Raw genomic sequence first — 19693 nt, 5'->3', positions numbered from 1 at the left:
TGATGAGTTTATTTTGTCTGAAGATAACATTTAAGTCATGTTGAGATTTGAGCTCGCCACGCGATATGTCCGCATAGCTATCACACCACTCATAGCAGAATCATCACAAACAAAAATCTGGGCCCAATCACAGGCCCAAACCTCAAGGGAAGTGCCTGGTGCTCAGCATTGGGTCTCCCTCAGTGCACCAGCTACATTGCTTCTGGCTGCAGCTGTGACAGGCACTGGGCTGTGAGTACATTCCTGGCTGTCCTAAGTGCGGATGCCCCATGGTCCTTACTCCCAGGGAGCTGCTGGCCCAGGAGGCACCCTGACAGAAAGTAAACAGCACCAGGGAGCAGACTGCTTTAAAGTTGTGAAGATCATAGAATCATAGAATGGTTTGAGATGGAAGGGGCCTTTAAGATGCCTAATGATACCCGTGGAGACATGCTACAGCTTTCTAGAGTACACTGATGACCTAACCTGAGTCTGAGGCACTGGCTGTTTCCACCAGTTCCAATAAACCCCATCTTCATCTTTAGGAGTAGCTTTAAACATTTTCAAACAGCTGGTCATGAGAAAAACTTGAATCAGGCTCTTCGACTTTAGACTTCTGAAGTGGCCGCAACTGGGTCTCAAAGCACACTCAGACCGCTCACATCTTGACAGAACCATTCTGATATTGCTTATAAATATTTTAAAGGATTTCCTTGAGTGAAGACCTTTACTATTGCTTCAAACTGGCAGAACTAGATTCAGGTATAATTCAGCTGCAGTAATGATGCTCTTTTAAATAATGTCCAGGGGAAAAGTTTCTGTCCCGCCACACTCACACTCTCTCTAGCACTCAGACCAAGCTGTGGGAGCTGCTTCCAGACCTTTGTGTTCCCCAGGAAGCCAACTAGCTACCAGACAGCTCTAGATCCCTCTGAAGAACCTTGGAAACTGCCAGAAGAGCTTGAAACTTGTTGGACCAGAGAAAATGCATGAGTCCATAACCCATCCACGGACGGACATGAAGGGAAAATTAAAGCTCATACATGCTTCCAGAAGTAGCAAGCTCCAGTCTTCTACAAACTGAGCATTACTGCTAAGGATTTGTGATAGACATCAACTGATGGTTGGCACAAAGTGTGCTGGCTTGAAGAATAATCTTATCCTGCATGTTACTCTGGGGAGACTTAGAAGTAAGTTGTTAAGTTTTTGTTTTCTACGGTCCTTTTGGGATATAGTTCCTAAAATGTTGTTCTCTTACATCAAAATAATGATGTATGATACATTAGAATCTTTTTGGCTGAAACTATGGTGCCATTAAAATCAGCAGCAAAAAGTTCTTTGTCTTCAGTCAGGAACTTTGACACAAGTATTTCATCTAGAGCTAAAGTTAATAGGTCCTCTGTACATTTAGGCAATTTGTCTTTATTTCCTAATACCCCAAAGAATAAAACTGAAGAAGTACCATGATTATATGCTACCACGGCTGTTTAAATGGGACGGAATAAATGAAGTCATTTGGATTATTAACAACTTGCAAATGAAGCAGGTTTGCTTCTAAAATATGTCCATTACCTTTGATATTACAAAACTTCTTTACTTGTACTTCTGTATTGTCCTGAAGTTTCCTTTTCCATTTTATACTGGAAACAGGAAAACATTAAATGTTAAACAAAGAGAAAGGGTAAGATTCATCTGGGCATATGCAAAACATAACGGAGTAGAAATTTGTGTTTGAACTATGTGTTCAAATTCCCCTTTTAATCACACATCCAGGATTTGAGGCATCTCATTCTCAAATGGATGTCCAAAGAGGTTAGATGAGTCCTTTGCTTTGCAGATATGTAGTGTTGAAGTGAACGAATTCCACCCTACAAGACTGAATTTGTTAAAATCTGTAGAATCAATGGTCAGTCAGAAAAGAGCATCAGTATAACATTCCATGAAGGTGCAAGGACTATTCACTATTTACTGACCTTTTTGTTCAGTCATAGTCCCTCCTCCAACCTTTAGGAAATGAGCCATGCTTACTCTTTGGGTTAGCAGGATAAGATTCATCTGCAGTGCATTAATGCCCCACTCGGAGCCAAAATTCTATAGCAGAGATCCCAACAGCACTCATTCATGGAGTCCTCTTGGTTTTCTTATCAGAGGATTTTTGTTTTAGCAGTTGACTAAAAGTAAAATGGCATGTTCTTCTGAGCCCATGTCCACTTTTTAATCATGATGTCTGGAGTCACTAAAATGGAATTTGACAATAAATCCTCAATGGAACAATAAAACAACAAGGTTTTTCATTTGTGGGGTGTTGGGGAAGGTTAGGGAACATTGTTTCTTTTCTTTTTTCTTTTTTTTTTCACAACAACCTTATCCAAGGTTTTGTTCCTCTCAGTGTTACCCAATAAAATCAAGCATACAGAGGAAGACACATGCTGAAGACCTTAGCACTTCAGAATAGTAAAGGGTAAAAAAATTTATTATAATCTTCAATAGTCTAAGAAGAGAATGGTAAGCAGGAAGACGATGCAACTCTGTTTTTGCTAAGGGAGCTAAATCCCAAATTAAAACCATGCCTATTTAACACAAAATGGTGACTCAACATGTAAAGGCCAATCAACTATCTAATGGCAGCAGATAAGACATCGCACCTGCGTCAGACTATCTCCAAATAATAATTTGTTACATCATTTAAGGGATTTCAGGGGAACATGTTGTTCTCAGAAGGAAATGCACTTGGAGGAAAATGAAGGACTGCATTAATAGAAAAAAAGAAAAAGTTATAGTTTATACTAAAAAATGAGCCAGTAAAGCAATGTCAGGAATGACATGAACAATGAAGGGAGTGTTAGTATGTCCGTTGTTGGAAATAAAAAACAATGAAGAAAATGACAGGCAAATAAACAAAAAGAAATCTGAATTTGAAAAATGAAAGAACGAAGGAACACAGGACAAATTTGTGTGAAAGAAGGAAGAAGAAGGAAACTGTGCTTATCAAGATCCAACAGTTTGTTGTGCTTAGCTCAGTGTCAGGGGAATTTGGCCCTGATCCACCTTTGTGTCCTGACCATCATGTTGAAAGCCAGTTCAACCTCTTCACACAATGTTAAATCTTCTCCAAATTTGGCTGATTGTCATGGCCCCTAAGAAGCTGCTGTCACCAGAACAGAGTGGATAGCCAAAGGGTGATGTGAGAGACAGTTCTTCCAGCTGCCTGGCCACTAGGGATGCCTGGAGAATTAGCCCAAGGAGCAGGAACCACTGGCTTCCCCTCTGGAAAAAACACCAGGGCACTGGAAATCTGACCCCAAAATGTTTAAAGACATGATTAAATGAGACACCAATTTAAAATAAATAAATAAATAAATAAATTTAGGCAGAAAAACTGTCAGTTTAAATTCTGAAATAGGATCGAATTCATAAAATAAAAAGCTAATTCCTGGTTGCTGCTGTAAGACCTACTCTAACTGCTTAGCCAGAGGTTCTTTGACATGGGCGAAAAAAGCCTATCTAGGCTGATTTAGTCTGGATTCAACCCTTCCCAGATTAGGATACATTTTACTTTGGGCTGTTTGGTCTGCCAGTTATAGAACAAATCTTTAATCTTTCTCCAGGGCCAGAATCGATATCTACTCCTTCAAACATTCAGTCTGTGAAAGCCACCTGAGCACTGCTCCTCCAGAAGGGAACAGAACAGGGTTGACCTGGGGCAGTGTTACATTAGAACCACTTTCAGGGACTAAAGGGAAGCTTAGAGCTTTTCTGTCTTTATTCACGGCAATTTGATTATTCTTGATAATTATATCTCAAGAGAACTGGCAGATTTTCTCCCTGCCTCCATCAGTAGCAATATTCTCATCCTTTCACTGAATGACTCTCTGTGCAGTGGTTTGGATTAAACTGCTTTTTGTTCTTTTCAAGTCTTTCTTGTTTGAACTGAAAGCTGACCCTTGGTGTATTCTGCAAAATGCTGAGCCTGTTTGGGTTCCTTGCGGGGTGAGAGAGGTGATGTTGTTCACCACTGGATAGGACTGAATCCTCTATCTATTTGAACTCAAACACTGGAGAGGAACAGGAAAATCATAGCTCACTCAAATCCACTTAAAAATTCTTTTTGCTTGTAGAGAATAACAAGTCTCTGCAGCAATATCTTCTTACCATTAGATTTTATAAAATTTGCTTGAGCAGTCGAGAATTCTTTAAGAGACAGGAACTAGGAAAGTGGAAAAGGCATGAAGGAATAAAAGGCAGGAGAGGGAATAAAAGGCATGAGAGGTCCTTGGGCAGCGAGGGAGGTAATAGATGTACAATATTCTTCCTTCTCAATCTGTAATGAGTTCAAATTCAGCTAGTATAATTCATCAGAGAGTCTCCTATTTCTTCGTCTATGATAACCTGTGCAATATTGGAAGAGACTGTTAGGCCTATTTATTTTTTTTTTTCAAGAAAACTGAACTATGCTGTGCGAATGGCTGAAACTGGTAAGAAAATCAGGCACTGAATATGGACAGACTCCAATGATCTCTCAGACAGCTTCCAAAAGCAGTCTCATGGCCATTCAGCACACCAGCTTTTCATACCGAGAGTCTGTGATCTTTCTAATGTAAGGGGGTTAATTAGTGGAGAGTGTTCCAGGGACTGTGTTAAAAGGCCCAAAGTGTCAGTAGTTTCATGTCTGGTACTAACTGAATGTAATGTGTTTCCAAGCGGTTTCAAACTGTGCTTTTGTGGTACCTGGTACCTAAAAGATTTGTTGGATCAGCCAACTCTTAACTTGATATATGAATGCTGACTATTTTGTTACTATATTGTGAATCTTGACAAAGATTCAGCTGAACATATTTACTGAAATACAAATGTTTCCTAAACTCCATTTCATTATGTTTATGAATTATAGAGGCAGCCACATTCTGAATCAATTCAGACTGGAAAAGGTCTTCTGTAGATTTGATTCTACTTGGAATGAGAAAGGGATCAAGCAAACATACCATTGTCTCAACTAAAAGAAAAAAGAACAAAACCACTTTTAGAATGTATTGGATTTTATTCAAAAAATGTTTGTCTTCTTTGACTAAGTCTTAGTATCTGTATCATTAATTAGTAGCACATTAAGGGTAACAAATACTAGGAAGTGGAGTCCTCAAAATGAATATTGGCTGCTCATCAGGACATCCATTATTTATTTCTCAGCCCTGCTTAGAGAAATGTCTACTGCTGTCAAAACTACTGATGTTCTCTGGCATAGAATTAAGAAGAACAATGGCAGAGGAACTTGATTAATTAAAAGAATGAATATAGTAATTATGTGAATAAGGATAGAAATGAATATACCAAAGAAATATATTGGCAGTCTGCTTCAGCATAGGAAGTGAATTACAACAAGAAGTTGGGAGTAGCTGATGTTGAAACTGAGACTATTGCAGTTCCATTACGTTTGCATTGCATGTCTGTAGACAAGCAGACATATGGGGTGTGGTAACAAGGGTCAGAATATCAGGAAAAAGGAATAAAATCTAAAAAAAGAGAATGACATAACCAGTTGCAATTGAAAGAGGAATGTAGGGGGCCAGAATAAGAGTTAGAGAAACTGGGGTGCAATCAGAGCCACAAGACAGATGTTTACAACCCAACATGATGGAAAGTGTGATGGATCCCTGGAGCCTCTGGCAAACTAATCAAGACTGGACTGTTTGTCAGTACAAGTGAGAAATTACAGATTACCGATTACAATAGAGGGTGCTGAATGGGGAAGGAAATGGGGGCATGTTTTATAGTTGTTGGATTTCAAAAATGTCCTCAACTCTAAGAGACATTCCACATTCTGAAATAGTTTGTCACATTAAGTACAGGAAATTGTCTGTCAGATATGGTTCTGGGTACTGTGAACGTGGTACAAAGGATCCAGATGTGCTATCTCTGACATGCTTAATTCCTTGGCATGAACAATTGCAATGAACTACTTTCTCCCCGTGATTTAAGATTCTGCTCTCTTTGTATGTATGGACTCTTATGGTTACCTGAAGGACTTTCTGATATTACTTTTCATTGTATTACTATCTCTCAGTCTTCCAGTCAGTGGAAAAACGTTTTGAATTAATAAGACAAAGAGGCCATTCCGGAATATAGTGCATCCAAGTTGTTCAAACATAATTTTTAAAATATGTAGACAATGAAACACATGAACCATCCAAGAATAGGAAAAGAAAAAAAAAGACGTGCTACAAATGCAAAAAGTTGTGGACAAAAGGCTTCAAGTGCAGTTTTTCAGAGCTGATGTTGCCTCTGGTTCAAATATTCTCTCTCTCTATATATGTATATATATATTTCGAATAGCATCAACCATAAGTTCAGGTTAATAATGTCATTTGATTTTAATAATGCATGGTTCTAACCACAGTGATGTTATATGAAAGGGACAACTGCCATGGATTTCATACTGGTGCAGAGAATTTTGTGAGCAGGTGGAGTAGGTTTTATATCATCCAAGAGGGACACTTGCTTTATTTCTCATCATATGGCAGACATATCTAAGGTTTGCAACTATAGGTGGAATGGGTGGTATAAACTTTCTGTGCCTGCAAATCCATGGCTTGAATTTATGCACACTGTCAGATGGCTGTCACTCTAAGTTATACTGGAGCAGAAATTTATTACAGAGCCTGGAGCCACGTAGTCAGAAACTAAAAATATGTACAAAGATATGAAACTAGAAATGATTATTGACACTTATTCAAGAAATGTAAGCCACAAACCCAAATAGAGAATATTTCACATTTTATGCAATACTGCATATGGTGAATATCTCAACATATATGTATAAGCATAACATATATGTATATGTATCTCAAATGCAGAAAATACAGAGGTTCTCTGGTCTGTTCTGGACTTTGTTGCACCTCTTTATCAAATAAAGATTGGATAAATTAAGTGGGATTTGGTCACCTAGAGTATCATTTAGCATCTTTTACACCACCAAGGCACTCTTCCTGGGCTCCTGCTGCTGCCTGGTGAGATCATATGTCCACTGGAGTCCTGTGCAGGTCCTGCACAGGTTTCCTCCTCACCTCAGCAGAGTTAAAATGAGACAACTTACTTCTAGGCCTGTGATTCACTCTCTTGGTCCCTAGAACAAGAGTTTAGGTTTGTCATCTCCAGTCACCCAAGTTATTGCAACGAGCTGCTCAGAAAAATTAACAGTCTAAATAATTTTGGTTTATGCCAGTAACAAAATGATTGTGACAAAACTCTGCTATAAGCAAGATATCTACGCAATGTACTGTTAGAAATGCTTATAGGGCTACAGTAGCTTCACACTATAACGGAAATTAGAACACAGTATATGGTCGATATTCTGTCACAGCTGACCCTGTTGTGAGGCTGAGAACCAGACATAGATGTTCTTATAGAGGCTGTGCACATAGTGGCTCCTTCACATGAAGACATGCAGAGGTTTCAACAAAACCACAGGCATTGCAACTAAATTTATTTGGTAAGAAGCAGGAAGTGGCAGAACACTGTGAGGAAAAGAATTACTAAAACATTTTAAGGCTGCAGTGTGCAGTTAACCACATTTTCTATTCTGGAACACTGTCAAGCAAAATTATGTTGGTATTAGAAATAATGGACAATCTGAAACCTGGGTCATAGAAGAAAGCAAGGGAGTACAGGGTGCCTAAGTTAATGTTCATGGGTTGTCCTAAGCCTTGCCCATATGCCCAGGACAGTCCTCTCCAGCATTAGAGCCATGGGACCCATGGAAAATTGGAGATCCCAGACTTTTACTTTCCATTGGCTCTCCAGACTGCATATCTTGCATATACTTCGTACATGCTATGTCTCATTACTCTAATGAATGCAATAGTGTTTCGACGCGCTTTGCAGACCTCAGGAGACCATCTGTAGTCTGCAGCGTGAAAAACTGTAGCAAGAATATACAAAACCTGCAGCTCAGATACACCAAGAAATGTGCAAGTTGTCACCAGAGATATGTGTTATGGTGGTCCCCATGCCAGCAGCTTGCTGTTGAGCACAAGTTTAGCCTGGAGAAGAGGCTCAGGGGAGACATTATTTCTCTCTACAACTACCTGAAAGAAAATTATGGCAAGGTGGAGTTTGGCCTCTTTGCCCAGGTAACAGTGACAGGATGAGAAGGAATGGCCTCAAGTTGCACCAGGAGAGGTTCATGTCAGATATTCCGAAAAATTCTTCTCAGAAAGAGCAGTCAGGCACTGACATGAGCTGCCCAGGGAAGTGGTGCAGTCAGCATCCCTGGAGGTGTTCAAGAATCATACAGATGTGGTACTAAGGAACATGGTTTATTGGGCAACGTTGGTGGTAGGTAGATGGTTAGACTAGATGATCTTAGTGGTCTTTTTCTTAATGAAAATTGGTAGCCAAGAAATGTCCACATCGCTGGATTATGGATTAACTGTGCTTGGTAAATAAGCTCCCACAGGCACCTTATGATTAGCTATTTTGACTTTTCTGTATATTTTGGCAAGTGTTAGAGAGCATAAGTAAGAGTTCAGGACTCTGTTGGCGGGTGAAGTGGCAGCAGGCAAGACAGATTTGCAAAACAAAAGTGAAATATGTAAGATAGCAGCACCATTTGGCAGATTTTTGAACAATTCTGTTCCTCTTTTCTGAAGACGCAGAACTGTGCAGAAGATGGTATTGTTCACTGTAGCAACTCAAATCTCTAAAACTCTAGTTGTCAGTTTCTCAGAAATATATCGATTTTTCTAACCAAAATGGAAGTGTATTGGCCAACATTCACTGGCAGGAGTCTGTTCAACAGATGCAGTGAATCCATGCAAGCTCAGAGCAGCAACAAATAGCGCCACATCCTGGTCTGAGAAAATGGAAAACTTTTGATTTAGATTAAAGTATCATTTGAAATCAACAGTAAAAAAAAAAAAAAAAAAAAAAAAGTGCAACAGTTGTCTGCCATTTGTGGAATAACGATGTTCTCTTTAACACAGAAAATCTCACTCACCCAGGAGACAAAATGGGGCCAAACCCTCATATGATGTCAATCAGTATGATTCCTTTGCCATTAGCACAGCTCCAGTGTGTTCAGTGGAGCAATACCAATTTACTTCTGCTGAGGGCTTTGGCCTTCTGTCTCAGCTCAAAGAAATTAAGCCACTGTCCAAGTCTTCTGACTGCAGCCTTGTGCAGTTTAAATCCTGTTGCTAAAAGCCTGGTCAGATATGTTTTTCCTTTCTGTTTCACATGATTTTGCACATTCACCATATGAGTTTAAAAGAATATGCCTAATTTTCATCAAACCATAGAAGATCAAAAAGTGTTCTTAGGTTTATTCCAGTGTCCCTTTTTGCTTAAAAAAATGATAATGCATTTAGGATTAAATTTATGTTGCAGAAATGCTTTCTCTCTCTCTCTCTCTTTTCAATTCATAAAGAAATGTGAAGAAAGGTAATGTCTGAATGATTTTACACCTTATTAACAACATTTTACACACCTCTACTTTGAAGGTCTTTTCAAAATAGCATTGAAAATACAAGAAAGTTATGTCAATTGGTTAGAAAGACACCAAAGGTTAGATTTTTCACCTGCTCCTTTTCCTTGTAATAGTCATACTTAAAGTGGCCTATCATAAATTTAGAAAACCTTATCAGTTCAATTAGAGATACAATTCTGTCCCTATTGAAACTAGCAGTTTCTGATATTACTTCATTCTAAGCATATTAGTCTGCTTCACATGACTTTGCACATTCCTGAGTTTAATGGAATCTGTCTAATTTTCATCAAAACATGGAAACCATGGAAAGCTCTATTTCTCAGGTGATAGTAAGTCATGTAGCCAATATATAACAAACCAGTAAACCACAATGCTCATACAATGCAGGAAAATTATAGGAGCTACAATATTCCATGTTGCACAGTGAGAACATTCTACACAGATATTACTAGTAGCTGAGAAAAATAATTTTCTATACTTCTTCCAGATATGTTTAGGTTTTGAAGTTATTTTTGCACATCTTTTCCATCACTAAAATTAATTTCTCATTAAAAGAAACATTACATAGATTTCTACACCCCTTGCATTTTATGTTTAGTAGACCTAAAAATCTTGCAGCGTTTCATGTGTGTGGGTCTCTTGCAAGTGACTGCTCCCTAGATGATGGATTTTAAAACCAAGAACCAAGATCTTCAGGGAGCTTATTAGAAACCCTTGGAGAAAGAAATGGTCTAAGAGGATCTGGACCTGTGTTGAGGTGGGCCTATCTGAGAAGGGGCTGAAGGCAGCCACAATAACAGCCTTTGAGGTGTTGTGTCAGGTCCCTAGTTCTTACTGCTAATACTGAGCTGGGACACTGCTTGAACACCACAGTCCTTCCGAGGAAAGAATTAATAAGAAATTGTGTCTGTAGTTGAGAGATAACAACAGCTCATGGAGTGAGCTTATTTGAGAGAGGGGAACCTGAGGGAGGATCAAATATCTCCTCCCTCTCCCTCTCCTTTCCCCAGTACTTCCCACTATGAGATGGGACCACAGTCACCAGTCAGGTAAGGAAACCTTCTTGTAGCTTGGATTCAGCATGATCCTGTGATCAGAAGACCTGTCCCTGTGTGTCCCATCACCTCCGCTGAGATGGCCACTGTGGATGTGAAGACAGGATGAGTCCCAGCAGGTGAGGGCACAATGAGCTGTGGTGCTGGCTTGATCTGGCAAGTATGGGACAGCATATCTGGAGGAACTGGAGGTTTCTGTGAGGAGCAAGGCAGCCAGCATTTCCCAGAGGAGGTACGTACATAAAGTGACCAAAGGAAGCTATTTTGTAGCACATCCTGCTGTGCTAGGCCTCCACTAGACTGACTGAGTCCAGTCTGGAAACTCCTAATTGAAGCACAACTCCAGCAGCCAAACTTCGGTGCAGATTTGGCTTTCAAAATGGACAGGACAATCTGGTGCATTATTTCCAGACCAGGTCCTGCTTGATTAGAATGTGCTTTTCATGCGAGGTTGAGCTACTCTAATGTCATTCCCTCCAAACAAACAAAGGAGAGATGGAGCGACTGGAGTACCCGTGGGAGGGGTGACCGCTCTGTGTGCAGTGGGGCAGAGTGGGGTGGGACTGGCTGGCTCTGAGTGCTGACATTGGGCTGGTTCTCCCCAGTGACTTTCATCCTGTTTGTCCCTGTTACGAGGAGTTTACAGAGTCAAAGCAAACATCTGGTCTGGCTTAATAACAATAAGAAAGAAAACTGGATATTAATTTTGATATGACAGTACAGCTGTTTGATAGGACTCACACTGACCAAGCCTCCACACCATTTACGATCTCTAAAACTAAATTGACTTTCATAAAACCCTCGCAAGATCTTATTAGGGCTGACAATTAAGACTGCCATGCAGCCTAACCTGCTAAGGAGCAGTAAATTTTGCTGGAATTTGGTCTGTTGGTTACACTGATTTTATATTGTTATAGAAAATTTTGGTCACGTAAAGGCAAAAGCAGTTTCAATCTGTTTCATACTTTGCTGCATGGTCTCACTGATTAAAAATACCTGGGCCTCTTCCAAACTTGTCGTCATATTGGCTACATGACTGTTATAAGCAAACCCCCGCAAACAGAAAGAGCTGAAAGTTCAAAGCTTATTTAACTGGAGAGTGCTTGTAAAAGGGGAAAAATGCCATTTCTGCATGGAATAATGGCTTGTAACTTTTCCAGCATTATTTTTTCATTAATATCACCTGAATCTGATACGTATGTTTCACAGCAGACTCTAAATAAGAAATCTGGTACCTTTTGGCTTGTTATTCCTGTACCATCTGGCTAACAGGTACTGTACTGTTCTTGCAGTGTGACGCACCAAATAAAAAAGTCAGATCTTTTTAAAGCCACAATAAATTTCCCAAATGAGTTTGTGTGAAATGTTAAAAAGCAGAAGATAGAGGTTTTGGGTTACATTGCCTCTAATTTGAAAGGGGGATAAGTGGAGCCAGGTGGGCTACTTAGCCCATACCTGCCTGTTCCAACTTTTTGAATCTGTGAACATTACACCCGGTTACAGATGGAAATTGGAAACAATAAATGATTATTACAGAGACTTTATCATCCTGTAACTCATGCACAAAAGATGATCCACTCTCTAGGACACTTTGAAAGAGTTCTACTTTTGTATGTATCCAGACAGCTGTACGGGAGTGGGAACGTGCCATATATCAAGCAAGGGGAATAAGATTTCTTAATTCCACTATGACAAGCACAAGTATCTTTTAAAAAGCAAACCTCCTCACCATCAATACTTCTTCTTTTTTTTTTTTTTTTTTTTTTTTTCCCCTGACATCTCTGTTTTGGTTAAGATGAGCATCAACCCATTTCTAGCTATCTGCTAGTCCACAGCTGGAGATGGGGAATGGTCTAGGCAGACAGAAGAGAAAGAGGTCATCGAATCTTATCTGAGTTACAAGTACAAGAAGTAAAGGTAAGCTCAGTTAAGTTCTCTCCCACCAACTGCTTCTGACTCATAAGGTTGCTTTCTCATTAATGTTCAAAAAGAAGGACAACTGCAAATAAAGCCAGGACAGCAATTACTCAATGGCATGTTTCTTCATTGACGAGTCACAATCAAAACTTTCCACATGGATGGCATGACTTTACTGAGGAATGTATGGGAAGCTGAAAAATTTCCATCACAAAATGTCTAGCTTCCTTCCAATTTGTTCAAGAGAGGCAAATAATTACTCAGTGTTCTGGGGTGGCTGCTCCCCATTCCCTCCCAGCTGTCAGGAGCAGAAGCTAGAGGAAAACTAGGGCTCTGGGAGTCTTGACATCAGCTTGATCTGCATCCATCTTTACCTCCAGTGAGACAGGTCCCTCAGCAGAAGCACCTTCTCCCATCAATAAGGGGAGCAGCCTGAACAGGCACAGGCACTGAGGAGAGCTGGTCGGCTTTCTTTGTGTTGGTGACAAAGCAAAATCTGAGATCTGAAAATTCTCAGCAGGATGGGATGAGTTTTGCACAGCTCTATAGGCACTTCCTTTGGAGTGGGAGACCATCATGGCCAGCACAAGTTGTAATGAAGCTTGTAAGCACCAGGCAGGTCTTTGTGTTTGCCTCTGAATTTCACCTGTGAGAAGAAGCTTTATATTTCCATGTGATTTAAGACAAGTATTCCAATAGGCTTAACATCATGATGCTCAGCACTGACAAGATAGAGGATGAGGTGGAGAGGAATTCATCAAGCCAAGATAGGGCCACAAGGGCATAGATGGCTGCAGCCTATGTCCTGCAGATAGGGTGGGTACCACATCCGCCTTGCTCCCACATGGAAGTGCTGCCTGTATAGCTGGAATACAAGGCCCAAAGGCTGTCCTCATGCGTCTAAGTCACACTGTCTGTTATAGGGATAGATTTTACTCTTTTACAGTACTACAAGTCTTTCTTTAGGTTAAATGAGCAAAGTGAGGTAGACAAGAGAGGGCAGAGGACTCACTGGGATGGGTTGTGGTAATTCAATTTGCTCATGGCTTTTTTCTGCCTCTGGGGCATTATCCCTTTGCCTCTCTCTTCTGCTGTCAGCCTCTCTTCCTTCACAATGGTCAGCTCACTTCAGTTTCTTGAAAAGTGTCACCAACTTCTGCAATACAGTAATTAACTGAAATGGCAGAAAGTAGGGATTGGAACAATGCAGTTCTTATCCATTTTCCAGTTGTTTTTCTTTTCTCTTAGGGAAAACAAAATGTGAGCTGGAACAGCAGGGTTGCATTTAAAACAAAAACAAAACCCTCTTCCAAAATACCTCCATGTATAAAAGTGGGAAACTGTTCCTTGCAGTTAGATCAAATCAGGGTATTCCACATGATGTGAGACTCGGCTCAGGAAGCGCTGCTGGAACAAGGCACAGTGGAAAGCTTAACACCTCTACTTAAAAGGGGAAAAAAAGAAACTTTACAGATCTGATCTTCATTTTCTGAGAAATCAAATAATATTTTCAACATTTACATTCATTCTGAATTAATGGAAACGCCACAATGATGATAAATATTTGGCCTAGCACAGAAAATGCCAGTTTCATAACAGCTGTACACGTTAACATACTTGTTGTCTTTGGGGTATTTGCATGCCTTACCAGCTTAAATAGCTCCACTAGTTACAAACTAGTACACAAATGTCTAACAGATGTACAAGCTGACATGAGAAGGAAAAAAACGCACAAAACCCATCACTCTTTCACAACGAATCCGCTTTAATGTAGGATACACAGCCGACTTGCGCTTCCTTCTCGGCAAATGCTTTCTTACTGTGAGATCCCTGACTCCCAGCCTGCTCTTTGTTCTTTCATATTTGAAATAGCTGCTGGACTTTTATAAATGCACCATCAGTCTTTTTTAATTGTCTCATGAGACCCAGTATTCCATCCAAGCATAAATAAAAGCCTTTAAAAGCTCTGCGATGGATTTACTGGGAGGTACATTCCCACTTATGTAACAGCAGAGAAGCTGTGACCCTGTGCTGTTCTGTTCTCCCATATACACAACCTCACAGAATTCATCTCTGAACTCTTTAATTTTTGTTTACCTAGCATATCAACCTGTGACTGAATAGTTTTGAGATCCTGGTTCTTCCCTTCTTTCTGGTTCCTCTCCTTCTGTGACTTTGGACCAGAGCTGTGTGGAGCTTCTTTCTCAAACCTCCTGTTGTCCTTCCTTCCTGGAAAGAACTCTCCTTATATGTGCCATTAGGATGTATCTATGTCCCCAGTGTGGTCCAGCACATGACATGAGCAAGCTGCACGCAAACAAGCACAGGCAATGTAGCACAGAGATCTCTGTAAAATAAATCAGCCTTCAGTTTTTCCTGAAAAAAAAATTATCCTCAGATTTAAAGTAATCCCCCTTGCCTGCCAAGAGCATGGGGCTTTATGGCTTCTTGTTTCGCGTGGTCAAGACTGTATGGCACTGCTTTGAGTGGCACCATCAAACGTAATGGTGTAGAATGCTTGGGCTGAGCCCTCGCTGAAGTGATTTTCTCCCTCTAACAATTGCACAGAGCACATGCTCTTGTATAACACTGAAACCATTCTCTCATTATTCACCAGTGAATTATTTTCTGAGGGAAAATACTTCTAGATGAATTATTAAACCATTCTTTCAGGAAGGTAAGTGAACAACGCATTTCTGCCACTTCAGGAGTGATGTCAGGTTCTCTGCTGAGCATCCATTGTCTACACCACCATCAAGTTTAACTGGATGTTTGTTTAAGCATAGCAAATGCTGTAGTGCCATGGATCTTGCTGAATTACTGGCACCAGTGAAATGATAGATTGGGAGTTCCCCCGACATTTTTTGCTATAGTTCCTGCCTCTGGCTGTTGGGTTAGCCTGTTCTCCTTCATCAAGAGAAGCAGTAAACAAGCTGGTAAATCTGTCCTCTGCATTGTCAAAGTGTAAAGTTACACCGCATCTGTACTTTCTTCTTCGATTTGTTTTTTAATAATCTATTGGGTTTGTTTGTTCAAGTTAATGAAAATAGTATGTTATTGTTATGTAGTTATGCCAAAACACTTCACCAGAAATTTCATAAATGTGTTCTGGTGCATTGCCCGGCTTCATGTGGTTTCACTTTTTCCCTTCATATAGAAGAAAAGCACATGCAAGATAAAGATCTTAAGGTTAATACGAGAAAAAGCCCTGGGAAGATTCCCTTAACCAGCAAAAAAGGAGTTAATGAAAAATCAAATACAAACGAATTATTGTCTGTCTGGCTAAGAGTAAAGCTTTAAGGTCTCATTCACAGCTTTTATTTGCAATGGTAAGTATTTATTCTCAGCAGAAGTCCGGACAGATTTTGAGGGGACATTTTGTATGAGAAAGTACACATCACTACAGGAAGAAGACCCGCCACCTAACACTTGTAGCTTCACAACATTTCAGGATTGTCCTTTGCTCCTGTTAGCATGACTCTGGGTCTAAGGAGTTTCCACACAGGTAAAAGGAGATGGTCTCTGCCTCCGGGGAGTTCACAGCTTAAGGTCAAAAACCCAAGGCAATCAACCAAGGCTTTTTCTGTTTGTGTGCAAATCAGCAGCATGCTACAAACAGCATTGTGGTACCCTGTCTCTTAGGATGTCCCAGACTTGTTCTGTTAGTACAAACTGCCTATTTTCCTAGAGTGCCTGCATCATCTGCATGAAAGCACTTCTGGAGGTGCAACCAAAGAAGTTCTGGAGCTGTGATAAAGCAGATTATTAGAAGACAAACAATAAGAAACTACAATTTGAGTTCATACTTAGTGCACAGTGAGTACAGGAGTATACAGTGCAATGAGTATGGAGGTGTATGTGTGTAAGAGTACAATTAACCCCTCTCATGGCAAGTATGCCAGCTAATTTAAATCTAAAACCTGAATTGTGGTAAATCAGTATGCCTCATATGCCATCTTTGTGTCCTGGCAGTACACATCTACTGAAGTTCAAGGCCATGGAACTTCCAGGATATTTTGAAGCAGTAAAATATTCCTCATTTCTAATTTCTGTGCTGTTCATACTAGTTACTGGAAAGCTCTCTTTGATTTTATTCAAGCGGGATCAAGCTCTCAAACATAATTTAAGACTTCAGCCATTTCCCATTGCAGCAACAAGGTCCAAAAGCTAACAGCTAGAGTTGCACATACTGATTGCCAAATGGAAGGAAAATAGTCTGAAAAAAGCATAAATATAAGGAGTACTGAAAATAAATTTATTGGAAATGAACACTGAATCTGAATGAAAACCTGATCTGCTTCCAAATCAATTTCAAAGAACTGATACAGCAGAAAAAAGGTCTTGGCCAGAGTTATGTCCCTTACCTCAGATAAACTAACTTATCAATGATGTATAGTAGAGTCAAATATTTTTTCTATGATCCATCTGCCAAATATCTATACATGCAAGTCTGGATTGCTTTCAGAGGCAGGGATATAGACATCTAAGCTCTCGAGTCAGAGTAATGTGACTCTTCATAGCTGGATACTTTTTTTTTCTAGTTATATATACATCAGTGCGCATTTCCAAGGACCAGCCACAGCTGCATGGAGTTATGTGACGATGCACATCTGCTTTGACAAGAACATGGTGGGGACACGATGCCAGCCTCAGAGTGCACTTTCTGAATATAAGGTCTAGGTTTCAGTGCTCGGCCACAATTCCTCCTCTGCTCTAGGCCATGTTTGTTCCGATCATTTTGTGTTCAAATACAGGAAAATTGAGCACAGTAAAAGGAGTGAAGAGCCTAGTGTGATGGGTTGGTGGGCAATGGTAAACTGTGCCGTGTAAACTCTCCATCCAGCATCTCCTTCTTGCTCTGTGTTTTTCTGTTTGCCCCTCAAACCAGCTCTTCCAGTACTTTCTATATGCAGGCCTCCAAGCTGCTTCTTGCTCCAACCTCTGCATCACTACCTTCTCCAAACACTGCAATCTATACTGCCAGCCTTCCTTGTGCCATCAGCTACTGTCCATAGACCTGTCTCCCAGCTAAAACTGCCTGTTTTCAGGATGCCACTACTGCCATCCTATCCATCACCCCAGACTCTTTCTATCCCCACATCCATTCCTGCTCTCCCATCCCAGCTTTGTCAGCTCCCTGCCAGGATTGACCCTGGAGAAACTGCAAGGTTTTAAGAATATGAGTAGAGTTGCAGCTGTGAAAAGCCTTCTAGAGCTGCACTGTGAGCAGGCAAAGCCTGAGTAAGAGAGAAAGTTTTACCTGGGATTGCAGACTGGGAAGATGCCACAGTGTAGTTCTCCCAGTATGAAGGCATCTGTTTCATGGAGGAAGAGTGCAAAGTAGGAGTCAATTAGAAGGCTGTTTAGTACTTGAGTGTTAATCAACCCACTAGCAAAGAGCAAGTAGTTGTTCACCAAAATTACAATAAAAATAACAGACCAGGACACTTGAAGTAGAGAGAACCAAATGTGAAACTATGAGTCCGTCAGGGGCTGCAAAATAAATTCAGTTCAGTGAATTTCCTCTCACACACAGAGGTACATTATTTAAATGAACACGTGTCTGTCTTGTCCTCTTCCTCCTGTATTTTCCCCCTCTTCCTCCACTGGTATAGGTACAGCAATAAAACAGATTTGCTGCTTTGCTTTTGGAAAGCTGGACTGCACATTAGTAACTTCCCTTTTGAAATCTAAACTGAAGAATTATGCGCACAAGCATACTGTGCTCTTATTCTTGAAGCCAAGCTCCCCTTGGGTACCTATATAGCTGAAAGCAGCGGCGACAGGATATACAGCTGGACAGAGTATTTCCAGCGAGCCACTTTCCACTGGACAGTGACATTTTGGTGGAATGTGATGATTCTGTCAGAAATTGTGCTGGGAACCAGTCTCATAAGCAGGTGGGTGGCCAGAACCACAAAAAGCGGGTTGTTTTTTGTGTTGTTTTTTTTTTTAACAAAATTCCATCATAAATTTCTTTTGTCTTTCTGAGTTTTCCTTCCAAATTGAAATAAAAAATAAATAAATCTGGAAATGGTCAATTTTCTATGGAGGAGGAATTCCTGCAGCCTTAACCAAAAAAGAAACTCTTTGTTTGTTTTTCCACTTGGCTCTTTCTCTCTGTTCCTCTGGCTTCTCTCACTCAGCTAACCTTCCCGCTCCCCCTTTTTGTTCCTTCTGCTCATTTTCCCCCCCTTTCACCTCTTCATTTCTCAGCTGAATTGTTTTCTCACTCCTGGCTTTGCAATCTATTTCACAGCTGATCCTTTGCTGAGCACGGACTCCGTAACACTGGAGGTGAACTTTCACACTCACGTTGATTCAGAGGACAGAGGATTAGGATAGACAGGTTTGCCCCTCTCTGTGCAGTAAGATTAATGTATGAACTTCCTCTCCCTCTGCTTTACATTCTGCTCATTTTTATTATCTTAACTTACTGTTTTGTTTTAAAACCCTGATCCGTATCTAAACATAACCTCATGTGAACAGCCTGCCCACCACCATCACCACTGCCACCAACACCGCTTTACCCAAATCCCCTCTTCAGGTGGCAGAGCTGCTGTTTGAAACAGGACCACGAACTGGGAATGACTGCAGTGCTCAGTGCAGTATCTTCGGAAATGGAGTTTGGTAACGGAGCTTCTGCTAGATCCACCTTTTTCCTTTCAGCCTGAGAGAAGTTTTACCTCCCTTATTAGTTTCACTAGCAGTAGCACAGGTTGTTTTAATATTCCGTGCTGCCTGTAACATATTGCAGATGTACCTGTGTGAAATGGTCTCTCGTTATTGGAATGCAATAAAAAGAAAACAAGCTTCTCAAGAGGAAAAGGGGTAGAAGGAAAAGGTTAACCTGGTTTGGGCTTGAAATTCCCCGGATTTTTATACTAACATTAACATTTTATAATGCAGCTATTAAATTACCCATAGAAGTGCATTTAAAAGGGCTCTGAGCCAAATTCCATAATCTTTCCTTTACTCAGTCCCTGTATCTGTTGGTGAGGCCGTAAGAAAGTGTGCCCGGTTAAGAGCAACATTTGCCAAAGCACTAACATGACTCTAGATTCTTTCCCTGAAATGCTGAATCCTAAGGGTAGCACTTGTATTAGGCCACTGAGGAGAATGAGGGGACAACTGGCTTGGTAAATACCATGCAGTCTCAGCAATGATGGGATCAGGGTATCCTGTCCACACTGCACCCCAGCTCAGAGTTGAGTACAACTTGGCTGTGCCTTGCTGACCTGGCCTCAGTGTTTGAGATCTGCTC

Source organism: Gallus gallus, chromosome 1 (genome assembly GCF_016699485.2).
Source record: "Gallus gallus isolate bGalGal1 chromosome 1, bGalGal1.mat.broiler.GRCg7b, whole genome shotgun sequence".
In the NCBI taxonomy this organism is placed as follows: Eukaryota; Metazoa; Chordata; class Aves; order Galliformes; family Phasianidae; genus Gallus; species Gallus gallus.
Note: the sequence above shows the minus strand (reverse complement) of the source record.